The following is a 14,305-nucleotide window of genomic DNA, read 5'->3' as shown; positions in this document are numbered from 1 at the left end:
ACACACACACACACACACACACACATATACACATACATACATACACACACTTACTCGCACAGAATTACAACTTCTAAAATATGTGTATTAAAGACCCCTTCCAGTTTTTATATAAAGCTTTGAATAATTTGTTTTTCCACAAAATGACATTGTTTCCTTAAAATCCTTAAGATGGCATCGACTTCCAACTAAAATAAAATATATATTTTACAGTGTCCTTGTTAAGCCTACATGTACTTATGCAAGTCAACTAAATCATTCATGGCATCCCCACCTACTACCCCATAACATCCATATGTGTTCCTTTTCCCTAAGTATAAAAACGACACAATGAAAATATGAGTGATATTAGAATTTTTGAAAAAAAAAAAAAAACTCCAGGAGCTTCCTCAAGTAGCGTACCCTAAAAGAGGAACAGACTGACAGAAAAAGAGACAAAAAGGGGAACAGACAATGACATGTATGGTTATTCAGACAATCTCAGACTGATAACATGAATGGTAACTCTGGTAAATGTTAACATTTGGAACATACCTTTGGAAGAATTTGTTTGCATTCGGGCCTGCTCTTTTCTTCCCCCATCTCTGTCCAAAGTGTGCAGCAGCCATCTTTTGATGAACTTTCAAATCTCTCCATCTGATGCACTGCCAGTACTTGCATTTCTATGTACTGATTGAAAAAAAGAAAAAAAGAAAAAACAGTGGTGTCAAACTCAATTCCTGGAGGGCCACAGTTCTGCACAGTTGATCTCCAACCAGCTCCAACTCACACCTGCTTGAAAGTATCTAGTAATCCTAAAGACCTTGATTAGCTGGATCAGATGTGTTTGATTATCGTTGGTGAGCTAAACTCTAGCACTATGTCAGCGAACTCACAATTATAGCTTCGTTATAAATAAACATTACTTTGATATTATATGTGTAGAACGGTTTATTAAAATGATATTATATGTTAGATTATCAAATGTTTACTCACCAGGGTATCAAGTTCTTCTGGTCTTCTGTCAATTAGCAGCACAAAAAGCCCATCAGGTTTTGTCATTAGATGTCAAAGCTATCTTGAAATTTATATAGCACAAATAATGTTAAGTTCCCTTAACCACTTTATAAGCTTGTTTGAATATGAATTAAATCATTAATTTCCAAAGGTAATTAAAGAAAAAAGAGAATGTTTGATAAAAGGAAAAAATATTAATAGGAATTAAAATAAAAAGTACACTAAGAAATAACTTAACATGGGCAAGTAAAATATATTATGTTTAAGTGCCACTGCTACATACCATTTACCACATTGTAAACGGAGACCCACCCCCAGCACTCAACCTAAACTGGTCCGGGTCTGCATGGCCATATCTCAGCCAAAATCAAACCAGCCCTTATGGTCCGTTATCGGGCCGAATGTGGCTAAATGTGCCATGTCTCAGTGGAAATCGGGCCAGATCTGCACATCCAAAGCTTAGCCTGGCAACTATTACTGGGCCAGAGCTGAACACAGCCGAGTGAGCCGACACTCATCCGCAATTGGCCCGATTGCGCTGGCTACCTGGGTAGTTTTTAAATTGTAGCTAATGGTAGAGTACAACATCGATTTTGACTACTGGCGCTTTGCTGTCGCTTAACGGTTTGATATTTTTTGTTTTAGATCAGGGTAAGATGATAAACTTTTTTAAATTTTCTTTTCTAACTTGTAACAAACTCTTAACTATTTTTTAAATTAACAACACTTAAATACTTGTCGACCCATTTTTACTCTTTTCTGGAAAAAAAGAAGTCATTACATTGTTTCTATTCCGTGTATGTTTGATGTTTTTCTTGAAATGTGTGTGTAAAAACTTTAATAAAAACTTCCCTTTATCCCGTTTAATAACCATACTACGTTTCACATTTTAAAGTTTAAAGCACATAGTTTTTGAACAGTTTCAACGGACCCACACACAAAAACATTCCCAAAACAGTCATAAATTCCTTTCGATCGTAGGGGTGGATAAACAGATGGCCAGATAGATGGGTAGTGGGGGTGTACATGAACAGGTGTCCAGTTATGGTGGGAGGGAGGGGTGTGTGGGGGTGGAATTTTTATGAGGGGCAATAAATCACATTTTTGACACATAGTCGACTACCATCTCTCTCTTATGTTAGAACTTCAATGCAAAGCCTTGTCAGTTTAGAGCTTCTGTGAACACTAATGCTGTGTTAGAGATTCTGGGCAAATGAAGTGAAAACAAGCCCACATATGCTGCAAAACTTCTCTCTCAATGAGAGAAAGTTGCTTTATGCATTGTTAAGAGCCAGGCTTGCCAACATGAAAGATGTTTCTGATTTATGGAATGAAGTGTTATTTGCAATGTAGAAAGACACTTTTTAATGTGTTTGAACTTTTATGCAGAGAAAGTTAGGTTAGAGCTTCAATGCACATAATCACTAGTTTAGAGCTTCTAGGAACACTAATGCAGTGTCAGTACTTCTGGGCAAATGAAGTGAAAGCAAGCCCACATATGCTGCAAAGCTTCTCTCTCAATGAGAGAAAGTTGCTTTATACAACATGAAAGATGTTTCTGATTTATGAAATGAAATGTTATTTGCAATGCAGAAAGACAGTTCTTAAAGGCACAATATGTAAGATTTTTTTATTAAAATATCAAAAAACCACTAGAACAGCATTATATAGTTTGCCGAGTTGTGTACTTGCATTATCCCAAATGTTTCGAAGAATGTTTAAATCCAGAGAAATAAGCAATTTTAACTAGTGACACAGACCGTGTCTATAGTGTCATTGTGTTGCCTGCCAATGACGTCATAACCCCTCGATTTCCGTTTTCTTTTTTGTAGAAAACATGGAAACACCAAAGATGCTTTAATATGTTATGCGTTTTAATAGACCGGTGACTACCGCACAGAGTAGCATTATAAGAGAACTTTCAAACATATCTAGTATGATAAAACAGTGCTGCTTCCCCCCTCCTCACATACCCATGACCTGAAGGAGCGGAAGCGGTCGACCGTGGCATAATAAAAGCTCCGCTGCTTTCGAGCCGTGTGTTCAACTTATTTTAGAGCTTCAATGGACAGCCTTGTCAGTTTAGAGCTTCTTTGAACATTATGTGTTAGTGCAAATATGCAAATGAGGAGAATGCAAGCCAACAAATGCTGAAAAGCTTCTTTCACAGTGAGACTTTGTTGTTTCATGCAATGTGAAGAGTAAAGCTTTCCCACATGAAAGATGTTTCTTACATATGAAATGAAATGTTATTTGCAATGCAGAAAGACAGTTTGAAGGTCTATGCAAAGAAAGTTATGTTAGATTTTCAATGCACAGCCTTGTCAGTTAAGAGCTTCTGTGAACACTAATGCTGTGTTAGTGCGTCTGGTCAATTGAAGTGAAAACAAGCCCATTTTAATGTGTTTAAACTTTTATGCAGAGCGAGTTAGGTTAGAGCTTCAATGCAATGAATCACAAATTTAGAGCTTCACTAATGCTGTGTTAGCTTTTCTGGGTAAATTAAGTGAAAGCAAGCCCACATATTCTGCAAAACTTTTCTGTCAATGAGAGAAAGTTGCTTTATGCAACATGCAAAATGTTTCTGACTTATGAAATGAAATGTTATTTGCAATGCAGAAAGACAGTTTTTAATGTTTTAGAAGTTCTATGTATAGAAACTTATGTTAGAGCTTCAATGCACAGCCTTGTCAGTTTAGAACTTCCTGTGAACACTAATGCTGTGTTAGTGCTTCTGGGCAAATTATGTGAAAGCAAGCCCACAAATGCTGCAAAGCTTCTTTCTCAGTGAGATATAGTTGTTTTATGCAATGTAGGGAAATTAACTCTTTTGAGAGGGGAATCGAATCTGAAGATTCAACGTCAAGCTGATTAGAACTGATTCCAAATTTGATATTTTACACTTTATCAACTGTTCGTCCAGCGAGACGTTAACATCAGTATATCTTAACAATTTATATTATGCCCTGGCCACGGTCATAATAACTGTTAGTGATGATTATTAAGCTACGAGCTAGGTAGCATGATCTGGGCAAAGTTTTAACTTTAAAATACACGACACAAGACAATGATTCTTATAATGAAACATTAATTTATTTGAACTACTCTATAGATTACATGGAACTAAAACTCAAACACAAACACACACATTCACACACACACATACAGTTCGAAGGATGAGGATTAACGGAGTTCTGAGGTAGTCCCAAAGATTTAGTAAGTTACTCGTTCTTAGATCGCACCAAGAAAATCACAACAGCAGAGATTTGGCTTATCTTTAGTTGCTTAAGATCGATTCAGCACCAGTTTCAGCAGGTAGAATATTTTGTTTGTTACTTGCGTTTGCGCTGGAAAGCTGAGAGGGGTTTCCATTCTGCCTGAGGGAATCCCGGAGCCTCTGATTGCTTGCCGATCTGTCATTTGGATCACGTCTTTTTTGGAGAGCCCTCGTGGGGAATGGTTGGTTGCCTTGTGACGTAGTAGCTTCGGATATCGGTTGCCTTAGGTATGGAGAGTGATGCTTGAAGTTCTTCTGAGAGTTTCTTTACTTGGTTTTAGACTTTGAAGACTTCGGCGGTCACAAAGTTTCAAAGGAAGGTTTGAGTTCTGGAGTCTCGCTCGCGTGATGTTACAATGTGTGAGCCCTTTGTAGCGCGGTCAACAAGGCGAAAGAGCCAAAAGATCGAGAGAGCAAGCGAGAGAGCATCTGTTCAGGCATTGGGTTTTTAAGCGAGGTGATTTGGTCCATCCCAGACGCGATTGTCCCAATTGGACGCTGTTGTAGGGCTTAGCCTGTGTGGTTCCTTTTTCGTGCATAAATTAACATGCTGTTAATTCATCAAATGGGGAAATGTTTTTGCAGGTTTTGTTAATAACCTCACAAGGTGGCCAAGGGTTTATTCGTGTCTGTTCGACAGAGATCCTACACATCCCCCTTTGGCTCTGTGATGTTCCCGCTGCAAACATCGGCGGGCACTGGAACAAGAGGCAGAGAGAGAGAACAGGCACACACAAGACACAAACATCTTCATCACTAACTGAATCCTGGTGCAAGGCTTAGGTAATTTGGGATAATTGGGTAAGGAACACTTGAGATGACGTAGGGGTGCATTGTTTAGGATTATCTAGAATTGGGTCATTTAGATTGCACTAATTGTAAGAGGTTTGACGAGGCGGTATAGGCGTAATCTCAATTAGGTTTGTTGAGTTCTCAGGTTCATGTTCTTGGTCAGTTTTATCACGTCGGAACATGCGCGGGACGCCGGACGTGCACTTGTTGAAAGACCCTTTCACTCGCTTGGACGGGATTCACTCGCTTGTGGAGGAGGAAGGCAAGTGTCAGAGTCACAACATATCCTACAATAGTAGAAACACAAAGCGCTGTGTCAGTGTCAGACCAAGACCGAATGATTGGCGCACCAGCGGGCGGAAGGCGAGCAATAGTAGGCTGTATCAACAGGATTCAGATCAATAAGTTGCATTCCTTCCTCCTTGATCCTTTCTTCCAATTCTGGATCGAGGACGAAGGAATGCGGTTTGAAGAGGGGTGAGATTTCGAGTTCGGCCTGATACTCGTCGTCGGTAAGGTGATACAATGCTAAATCATCAATATGGAGGATCGAGCCCTTAGGGACATTGATCTATAAAGTTTGGTTGGGCAGGATAACGCGCGTGGCAGTGTCATGTTTATCGTAGGTGAGGGTAGCTGTACGCACTGGGGTGTTGACTAGCCATCAGTTTCTGATGATTTTGGTTTGTGTTGCCTCAATTTGGGACCATGGTATAGCCTCAGCAGGGCACCTAGTATCAGGTCTAATGGATTCTAGGCCGAGAGGGTGTAGTGAGCTCTGAAAACATCACGGGGATCAAGTCGGACGTACACCTTTTAGGAGTAGGTTTTGCAGTTCGTTTTCAATAACCCCGGTTGTTCACAGAGTACGATCCCCGACGCTGGTCCTGGCGACCAACTTCTGGCTGGGGCATAACCCCAATTATGCAGAGGATCAAAACGGCGAGTCCGAACTTCTCCCTGGTAACAGAACAGAAAAGAAGGAACAATTAGCAGCGAAGATCATGGTTTGGCGGGGTCGCCTCGATCAGTTGGCATTGGCTTTTCACAATTATTTACGACAATTTTTTTTTGGTGAAAGGAGTCAATCCTAATTTCGGGACATGGATTTAAATTTGGGTTAAGGGAGTTCCCTGGTGAGGGGACTAGAGGGGAAAGGAAAACATAGAGAGAGAGGAAAAGGGAATTATTGTGAGAGAGGAAAAAGGGAAAACACAAAGAGACACAAGGACACTGAATGAGGTTAGACAGCAAGGGCAAGTGTCACGTGTGGAACAACTCCTCTCTATTAGAGGTTGGTCCTAGCAGTGCGGCGGAGTAGAGTGTGTAGGTGTTGTGTTTAAGAAAGGTAGCTATATGTCTTCCTAGTATGGCAGAAATTATGTTAGTGTGGTGTAGAGTATGGGATTGTCGGTCTGTGTCAGTTGATTTGATCTTCCCCCTTTTCTTGTCGGTTGGAGCCCTGGTGCCTCTTTATCTGGTTTCGATGGACCCATCGAAGGACTGGCTCACTGCGCCCTTGTCTGATTTTGATTTTGGTCATAGTAGGCTTAAGACCTTCTGTGCTTCTTTGGAGTTGTTGTTGTGCAAAGGCGAAAGTCGTTCTCAGGTGCTGATGCAACTCTTCCAGGTACTGGGGAATGGTGTAGGCGGTGACGAGGTTCATGTCACCAGATTGGTACAGCAGGTGTAGCGGTAGTGTCATTTGTCGCCCCGTCATCATCTCGAACGGGGGTACTCCGGTAGACCGGTGAGGGGTGGCCCTGATGGCCATCAGTACCAGAGGAAGCTTAATATCCCAATCCTTTTGATTGGCGGACACGTACTTCTTCAACATGCTGACCACTGTCCTGTTGCCTCGTTCAACTTGACCAGAGGAAATTGGGTGATGGCTTATATGGAGCTTGGCCTGTATACCCAGGAGTTTCCCCACTTCCTGCATGACTTCGGTGGTGAAGTGGGTTCCTCGGTCAGAGTTGACCCCTAAAGGCAGTCCGAATCTTGAGAAGATGTGGTTCATCAAAAGGCAGGCTGTCGTTTCTGCTGTTTCATTGGGAGCTGGGAGACTCTACCCACTTTGTGAATTCGCAAACACGGTGAGGAAGTATTTGTTACCCTGTGTTGACCGTGGTAGGGGTCCTACCCAATCTATTTGGAGGTCCGACCATGGGAAGGTCATTCCTTTCCGCTGCAGTGGTGCTTGGTGGTTTGGATTTGCCGGCTGGAACTGGCAACACTTCAGGGATCCTTTTACGTACTCCGCCACGTCTTGCTGCAGGCCAGGCCAGTATGCTATTTGTTTGAGCATTTCGTAGGTGGCCTTGGTGCCATGGTGTCCAGTGCATGGTGAATCGTGGGCATGTGTTAGCATCATCCCCCTTTGGCCCTGAGGGACTACGAGCTTTGGCGTAGTGAGGGGCTTAGGAATATATGTGAGAACACGGTCTTTGAGATGCAACATGTGCTTGATAGAGTTGAGCGTGTGAAGATCATAGGAAGAGGCTAGGTCAGAGGTGGAAATGGGATGAGTTAATGGGTCTGAAAGGTGAGCTGCAATAGTTTGCACTGTCGGATCCGAAGCTTGGAGGGTGAGGAGATCATCAGCGGTGAATTGAGGTGAGAGTTCGACGTGGGAGGAGGCGGGTTATTGCGCGCACTGATCGTTTGGGTGGGACTGCATGACTTCGGTGGTGAAGTGGGTTCCTCGGTCAGAGTTGACCCCTAAAGGCAGTCCGAATCTTGAGAAGATGTGGTTCATCAAAAGGCAGGCTGTCGTTTCTGCTGTTTCATTGGGAGCTGGGAGACTCTACCCACTTTGTGAATTCGCAAACACGGTGAGGAAGTATTTGTTACCCTGTGTTGACCGTGGTAGGGGTCCTACCCAATCTATTTGGAGGTCCGACCATGGGAAGGTCATTCCTTTCCGCTGCAGTGGTGCTTGGTGGTTTGGATTTGCCGGCTGGAACTGGCAACACTTCAGGGATCCTTTTACGTACTCCGCCACGTCTTGCTGCAGGCCAGGCCAGTATGCTATTTGTTTGAGCATTTCGTAGGTGGCCTTGGTGCCATGGTGTCCAGTGCATGGTGAATCGTGGGCATGTGTTAGCATCATCCCCCTTTGGCCCTGAGGGACTACGAGCTTTGGCGTAGTGAGGGGCTTAGGAATATATGTGAGAACACGGTCTTTGAGATGCAACATGTGCTTGATAGAGTTGAGCGTGTGAAGATCATAGGAAGAGGCTAGGTCAGAGGTGGAAATGGGATGAGTTAATGGGTCTGAAAGGTGAGCTGCAATAGTTTGCACTGTCGGATCCGAAGCTTGGAGGGTGAGGAGATCATCAGCGGTGAATTGAGGTGAGAGTTCGACGTGGGAGGAGGCGGGTTATGGCTGTCACTGATGGGTTGGGTGGGAGGGCAGGAAATGTCCAGGACTCTCCGTGTAATGCACCTACTTTGGCGAGGGCATCAGTTTGGTCATTGAGATCTTTGTTTTGTCCTGGTTGACGTGAGTGACCTTGGATCTTTTTCCAATAAATTATCATGTCATGTTCTGTTCTAGCATCGTATGCTTGGAAGAGTTCCTGATGTTTGACAGGCGTTTTGTTAGCGGTCTTGAATCCATTCTGTTTCCATCCAGCTAGATGGCATGTGAAGCTTAGACGTGCATAGTTCGAGTCGGTACAGATGAGGAGTTCTTTGATGTTGTTGGATGCAGCTAATTGTAGGGTGATGAGGATGGCCGCTATTTCTACATATTGCGATGAGTGAGATAGCAGCCACTGATGGGGTGGGTGGGAGGGCAGGACATGTCCAAGACTCTCCGTGTAATGCACCTGCTTTGGCGAGGGCATCAGTTTGGTCATTGAGATCTTTGTCTTGTCCTGGTTGACGTGAGTGGCCTCGGACCTTTTTCCAATAAACGATCATGTCATGTTCAGTGACAATGGCTTCGCATGCTTGGAAGAGTTCCTGATGTTTGACAGGCGTTTTGTTAGCGGTCTTGAATCCATTCTGTTTCCATCCAGCTAGATGGCATGTGAAGCTTAGACGTGCATAGTTCGAGTCGGTACAGATGAGGAGTTCTTTGATGTTGTTGGATGCAGCTAATTGTAGGGTGATGAGGATGGCCGCTATTTCTACATATTGCGATGAGTGAGGGCTTAATTTGAATTGCTGCGGCGGGCAAGGGTCATTGTTGAGCCAGACCACTCCCGCTCCAGCTTTCAAGTTGCCCTGTTGATTGTAGGAGCAGCCATCGACATATGCTGTGGGCATCCCTTCACACACATTGTCCTCGAAGTACCTGTGGTTTGTCAGTTGCGGCTGTGAAGGTTCTGCTACCGTTGCCTGCTGGTTCAGGACGTGATCGATTTCTTTGAGGTGGTCTGCCACATTTGAGCTTTTCAGAAGAACATCATCCACGTAAACGAGGTTGCCTCTCCTTCTGGGATCAGGGCATGCTTTGTTCAGGAAGATGTTGAATTCTGCTGGTGAGTTGGCATAGCCAAAGGGGCACCGTGTGAAGGTGTATTGTCGATTGCCAAAGGTGAATGCCAGCTTGTGTTGGTCATCAGGGTGGACAGGGATTGTCCAAAATCCTGAGGCGACGTCCAGCGTGGAAAGGATTGTTGAGCCTTTGATTTTGGGAATCAGGGAGTACTTTGTGAAGGATTCCTTGTACTTGTTCAGAACCTCTTTGAGTCCTTGGCGATCTGCTTCCTTGTGGAGGGCATCCGCCTCACTCAGGATCTGTTGGATTTGTGCATTGAACCCGGCGTAGGGTTCCTCCATTGTTGAGTCATTTGAGGGGCTCTGGGCCTTCATGGTCACCTGTGCAAGTGATTCTATCGCGCGCTGTGTTGAGATAGCGTAGACCGCGAGGTGAGTTTGTTATCTGTTAGTTCTGATCGGCAGACACTTTCTCTGGACACTAGCAGAATAGAAGTGATGGCAACGATTTCATGGGGTCTTGTGAATGTTATGGTGTCATCGTATTCGTCTGACATTAGTTGGGCTGGTATGGGGCCTATGACAGGTACCATTAGCTCAAAGTCGTGGAACGCCTGGTTGATGAGCCATCCCAGGTGACTGGCTTTTGGAATGTTGATGTCTTTGTTGGATAAATCTAAGACATATAAACTAATCTAACACATGAACACACGCATTCACACAAGTTGCAGAAAGAGAGAAAGTGAGGAAATAATTAGTTTAAGATGAAAATGTGAAATCCCAAGTTTACAGCAATATGTGCAATTGCATAGATCTGAACAACCATCAATCACTTAATTAACCCTCGCATTGAGTTCCTCAATGAGGTTAAAATTTATATTAAATGCACCAGTTCAGCTAGGATCTGGAGGTACTTGCGTTGCGTTAAAAGCCGCATGGCTAAAAAGCATATAACTAAAAAGCCGCATGGCTAAAAAAGCATATAACTAAAAAGCATGACTAGAAGCGAAAAGCTAAAAGCTAGACACAAAAAGCAACGTTTTGATGGTGTCCTGAGTATTTAAACCGGGCTGTTTAACACACCCCAAATGGTGTTTTGACCAATTAGATGTCGTGTTTGCACGGGGTGTTGTATATTTCTCCTCCCCCATTCATAAATCAAATGTTCTCTTATCAGTCACATGGTCCAAGTTTTAATGCTCTTGCAGAGTATAATTTTGGACATGATTTCTTTAACAAGAATATGATACCTTTGACAAAGAATTGATTGGAAGAAACGTTTCAAGCAAGAAGATTCAAACACACACATACTAAACATGAATGTGATCCTATAAACTATTCAATAGTTATTCAAAATACATACACAATAAATGATTAAGACCTGATAAGTCACATGTTGGTTACATACATGATATGGAGTTATGCATAGAAATGATTAGTTGCTCACAACAAGTCCTTTTAGTGTCATTTAAATGCATATTTACATGGAAAGGTAGTTTCTGTAGCATTCTGTGGATATCACATATTCTGTGAAGACCAGAGTTTAAAAGGTCGGTAAGGAATCTGTTTGTTCTTTGTCTCCTAAGTGGGGGACTTAATCCAAAGAGCTTGTGATTGCTATCACTGGTTACCATGTGATGGTCACGCCGTGCATCTCTTTTGACCATTAATCTTAATTACTTGCCCCAAAATTGACAATCTCCTTGGAATTGTCAATAAGTGTTCTTTTGTTTAAATGCTGTGAGCTACTCAAAGCTGCTGGTTTCTTCAGGTTTGTGGCGCCAGGATCTGATTTACGACATCCTGTGTCTTGGGCCTCTGTGGAATTTGGCTCCTCGTGTTTCAACTGTTCTTTATCAAATATTACATTGTCTGATTCGGTCTGATATCCTACAGCGATTAAGCAGGTCTTGAGGTCCAATGAGGAGTGGATACGTGTTGAGTGGTGAGACGTATACTGGGTGAACGAGGTCCATCAGTCCCACAGTTAGGTGAATTGGGGCCATATGTTTTAGTTGTTGGCCCGTGTGGAAATATGCTTGAAGGTTCAGCTCGCACCTTTGGAGTTTGAGGGGTCCGTTAGACCTCTTTGTTCTCTCTTGGACTTCTTCAAGGAGTTTGATCGACATTAGGGTGATGTCGGCTCCTGTGTCGAGAAGAGCTTTGACTTTGATGTGGCGTTTGATGATGATGGAGAGGTAAAACTTTCTTGCTATACCTTTCTCAATGACGTCGCCCAGGAGTTGAGGTACTGGAGTTTGGGATAAGACAGGTAGGATATCAGGACTGATCTGGTGTTTCTCGGAGGAGTGGCAAACAACCATGACAGCACTTTCGGAAACTTGAGTGGTTTCGTCAGCAGAGGTCAGCAGTCCGGACTACCCTCTGAAGTCTTCTGAGGTCAGATTTGGTAGCTGAGCTGAACCAGACAGTTATTGAAGTGACTCTGTGGTTTGTTGGGTCAAGTGGTCTCTGCCATCTCGTCCTGCTGCTAGTCAGGCTGAATCTGGTTTTTCTTTCTTTTCCCACTTCCGATCCTCCTCCCTTGCGTCCTCCTTTCATCATCATCTTCATCAGTTCTTGTGAGTCGAAACACGGTGATGTCTTTTGTTCTTGTGTGGGTTCAGTTTGAGCTCGGTCAGCTTGGAATCTTTGTGAGTTTTTCCATCGATTCCTTGGGCTGGTTGCTCCAGGGTGTATTTGTTGTTTTCCCTTGGAGGTTCCGTTGGATTCCCATCAGAGTTTTTCCCTCTTGAGTTTCCAAATGAGCATGGTTGATTCCATGATCTCTCCCATTGATTCTCATGAGGTCTGGATTGGTCCCATGACTTCTCCCAGAGATGTCCGGGTGAGTGTTGTCGTCCACACGGTCCATCCCAGTGGTGGTTCCTCTGTTTAGGTCGGGTACCAGCGTGGGAGTCCAGTTCTCTTTTGGACGAGGGTGCATTCCACTCTTTGGGTGGCGGCTTGGCATGGTCTTGATGTTGGGCGCCCTCTAGAGCCAGACCTTGATTTTGAGTGTTGAAGTCAAGATCTGCTGTGGATTTGGCGCCCTTTTCTGAGGCCATCTTTTGTTTGCCATAGGATTTAGGCGCCAAGTCTCGCAACTGTTGAGCACTCATTGTTCGTGGACATGCAAGGACGCCAAGATGTATGCTCGTCTGAGTCGGCTGTAGTAGGCTTGAGGAGATTCATGACGACCTTGTTTCGTCTCCAGGGCAGCCACTAGTCCTTGTTCTGACTCAGGGTCAGCAAATTATTTAATGAGGGCTTCTCGGAGCAGGTGGTAATCAGTCTTTGTGTGAGCAGGCTCCCGGTCCAGGAAGCTGCTCACTTCAGTGCAGGATGTTGTTCGGAGCAAATAGAGTCTATCTTTGTCAGTGACATTGGGTCTCATTTCCAGGTGAAAATTGATATCTTGCAAATAAGCTTGAACATGCTGGCTACCTGGCACACTTGCGGTGAATTTGAAAATGTTCTTGGCGAGCTTGTCGAGGTCTTTGAGGTCCAAGCCATGCGATGATCTGTGGCTGGCTGAAGCAGGTTCTTTTAGCTTTGTCGTGAGGTAAAGTTCTTCAGAGGGAGCTGATAAATGTTTTAGCACTGCCCCCTCCCCCTTTTGATCATCTGTCAGTCCAGGAACAGGGGGCCCTGTCCTGCTTGGCAGGGTTGAGATTGGTACCCGTCGCGTCCTTGTTGGCTCAGAGCGCAGCTCGTAGGTATGTTTGAGTTCTCTTTGACGCTGTCGGACTCCTCTTTGATGTAGTCCAGCTGTCGTGCTAGGCGGCTGATCTCATTTCTCGACTCATCCAGGTGAGTTTCAAGGGCTTTAATTCTGCTGTTCTTGTCTCTGAAGTCAGCCTTTGCCTTTTCCAGAAGCTGTTCTGCATATTGTAGCTTGTTGGAGAGATCAGCGTAGTCTGCCTTGCCTTGTTCCATTTCTTGGGTAGTAGCTGCTAGGGTCTCTTTTAGCCTGGTTATCTCCTCCTCGGCACCTTGTTCCCCCTCATTGGGCCCTTCCTGTCGTTCCTGAGCCTCCAGCTCTAGCTGCTCGATGCATCGTTGTGCGCGTGTTAGCTCCTGCTGGAGATGGGCGGCGTGCCTGTCGCTCAGCTTGAGGGTGGCGATGAATGTGTGGCTTAAGGAGCCAGTGATCTTGGTTAGTTATTTGTAACTGTAGCTCTGACTTGGGTCTTGTCTCATAAGGCTTGTTATGTTGTCATCCAGCTGGTCCTGTGTCTGATGCTTCAGTGTTTCAGCAGCCTTAGGTAGGAGGCTGTCTATTGCAACACTTAGCCATGTCTCGTGGTCCTCCCAGTGGCCAACAGAGTCTGTGGTGCGAGACATGTTTTGATGCGGTGAGGGACATCTAGAACCTAGACTGACACAGACCTTGAAGAGGAGAAAACAAAATAAAACAAAACAAACAAGGCAAAAGAGAGGTGTAAGTGTGCAATGTCAAGTGTGGTTTGACGTTGAGTGTGTAATGGGCAAGTGAGTGTGGTTCTCAGCGACTGTGATCCTCTGGTGGGTGTTGTTACGCCCCAACTAGGGGTAAAGGATGCAACATGAAAAGAGAGAGAGGAAGCGGGGATTCTTTTGAGGGTTTTTAATGAAACCAAACAAAAACAAACAAATACAATCATCAAAATAAATAAATAAATAGGGAATTTCCTTCAGGAGTTGACCAGGCCAAAATAATAAACAAAACTTCCTTATTTTAAGACCTCTTTCCTAAATCCTAACCAAAATAAAATAAAATAAAGAGAACAATATACTAACCTAACTCCC

At 44.0% G+C, this 14,305-nt stretch overlaps 1 pseudogene; it reads right to left on the bottom strand.

Moving 5' to 3' along the window:
• Positions 1-13,144: 13,144 nt before the first annotated feature.
• LOC107569161 (uncharacterized) lies at positions 13,145-13,861 on the bottom strand (annotated as a pseudogene).
• Positions 13,862-14,305: the final 444 nt, after the last annotated feature.

The sequence above is a fragment of the Sinocyclocheilus grahami genome, unplaced genomic scaffold (genome assembly GCF_001515645.1).
Source record: "Sinocyclocheilus grahami isolate Dianchi unplaced genomic scaffold, SAMN03320097.WGS_v1.1 scaffold1319.1, whole genome shotgun sequence".
NCBI lineage: Eukaryota > Metazoa > Chordata > Actinopteri > Cypriniformes > Cyprinidae > Sinocyclocheilus > Sinocyclocheilus grahami.
The sequence above is the reverse complement of the archived record's forward strand: the minus strand, read 5'-3'. Positions and strand labels throughout refer to the sequence as shown.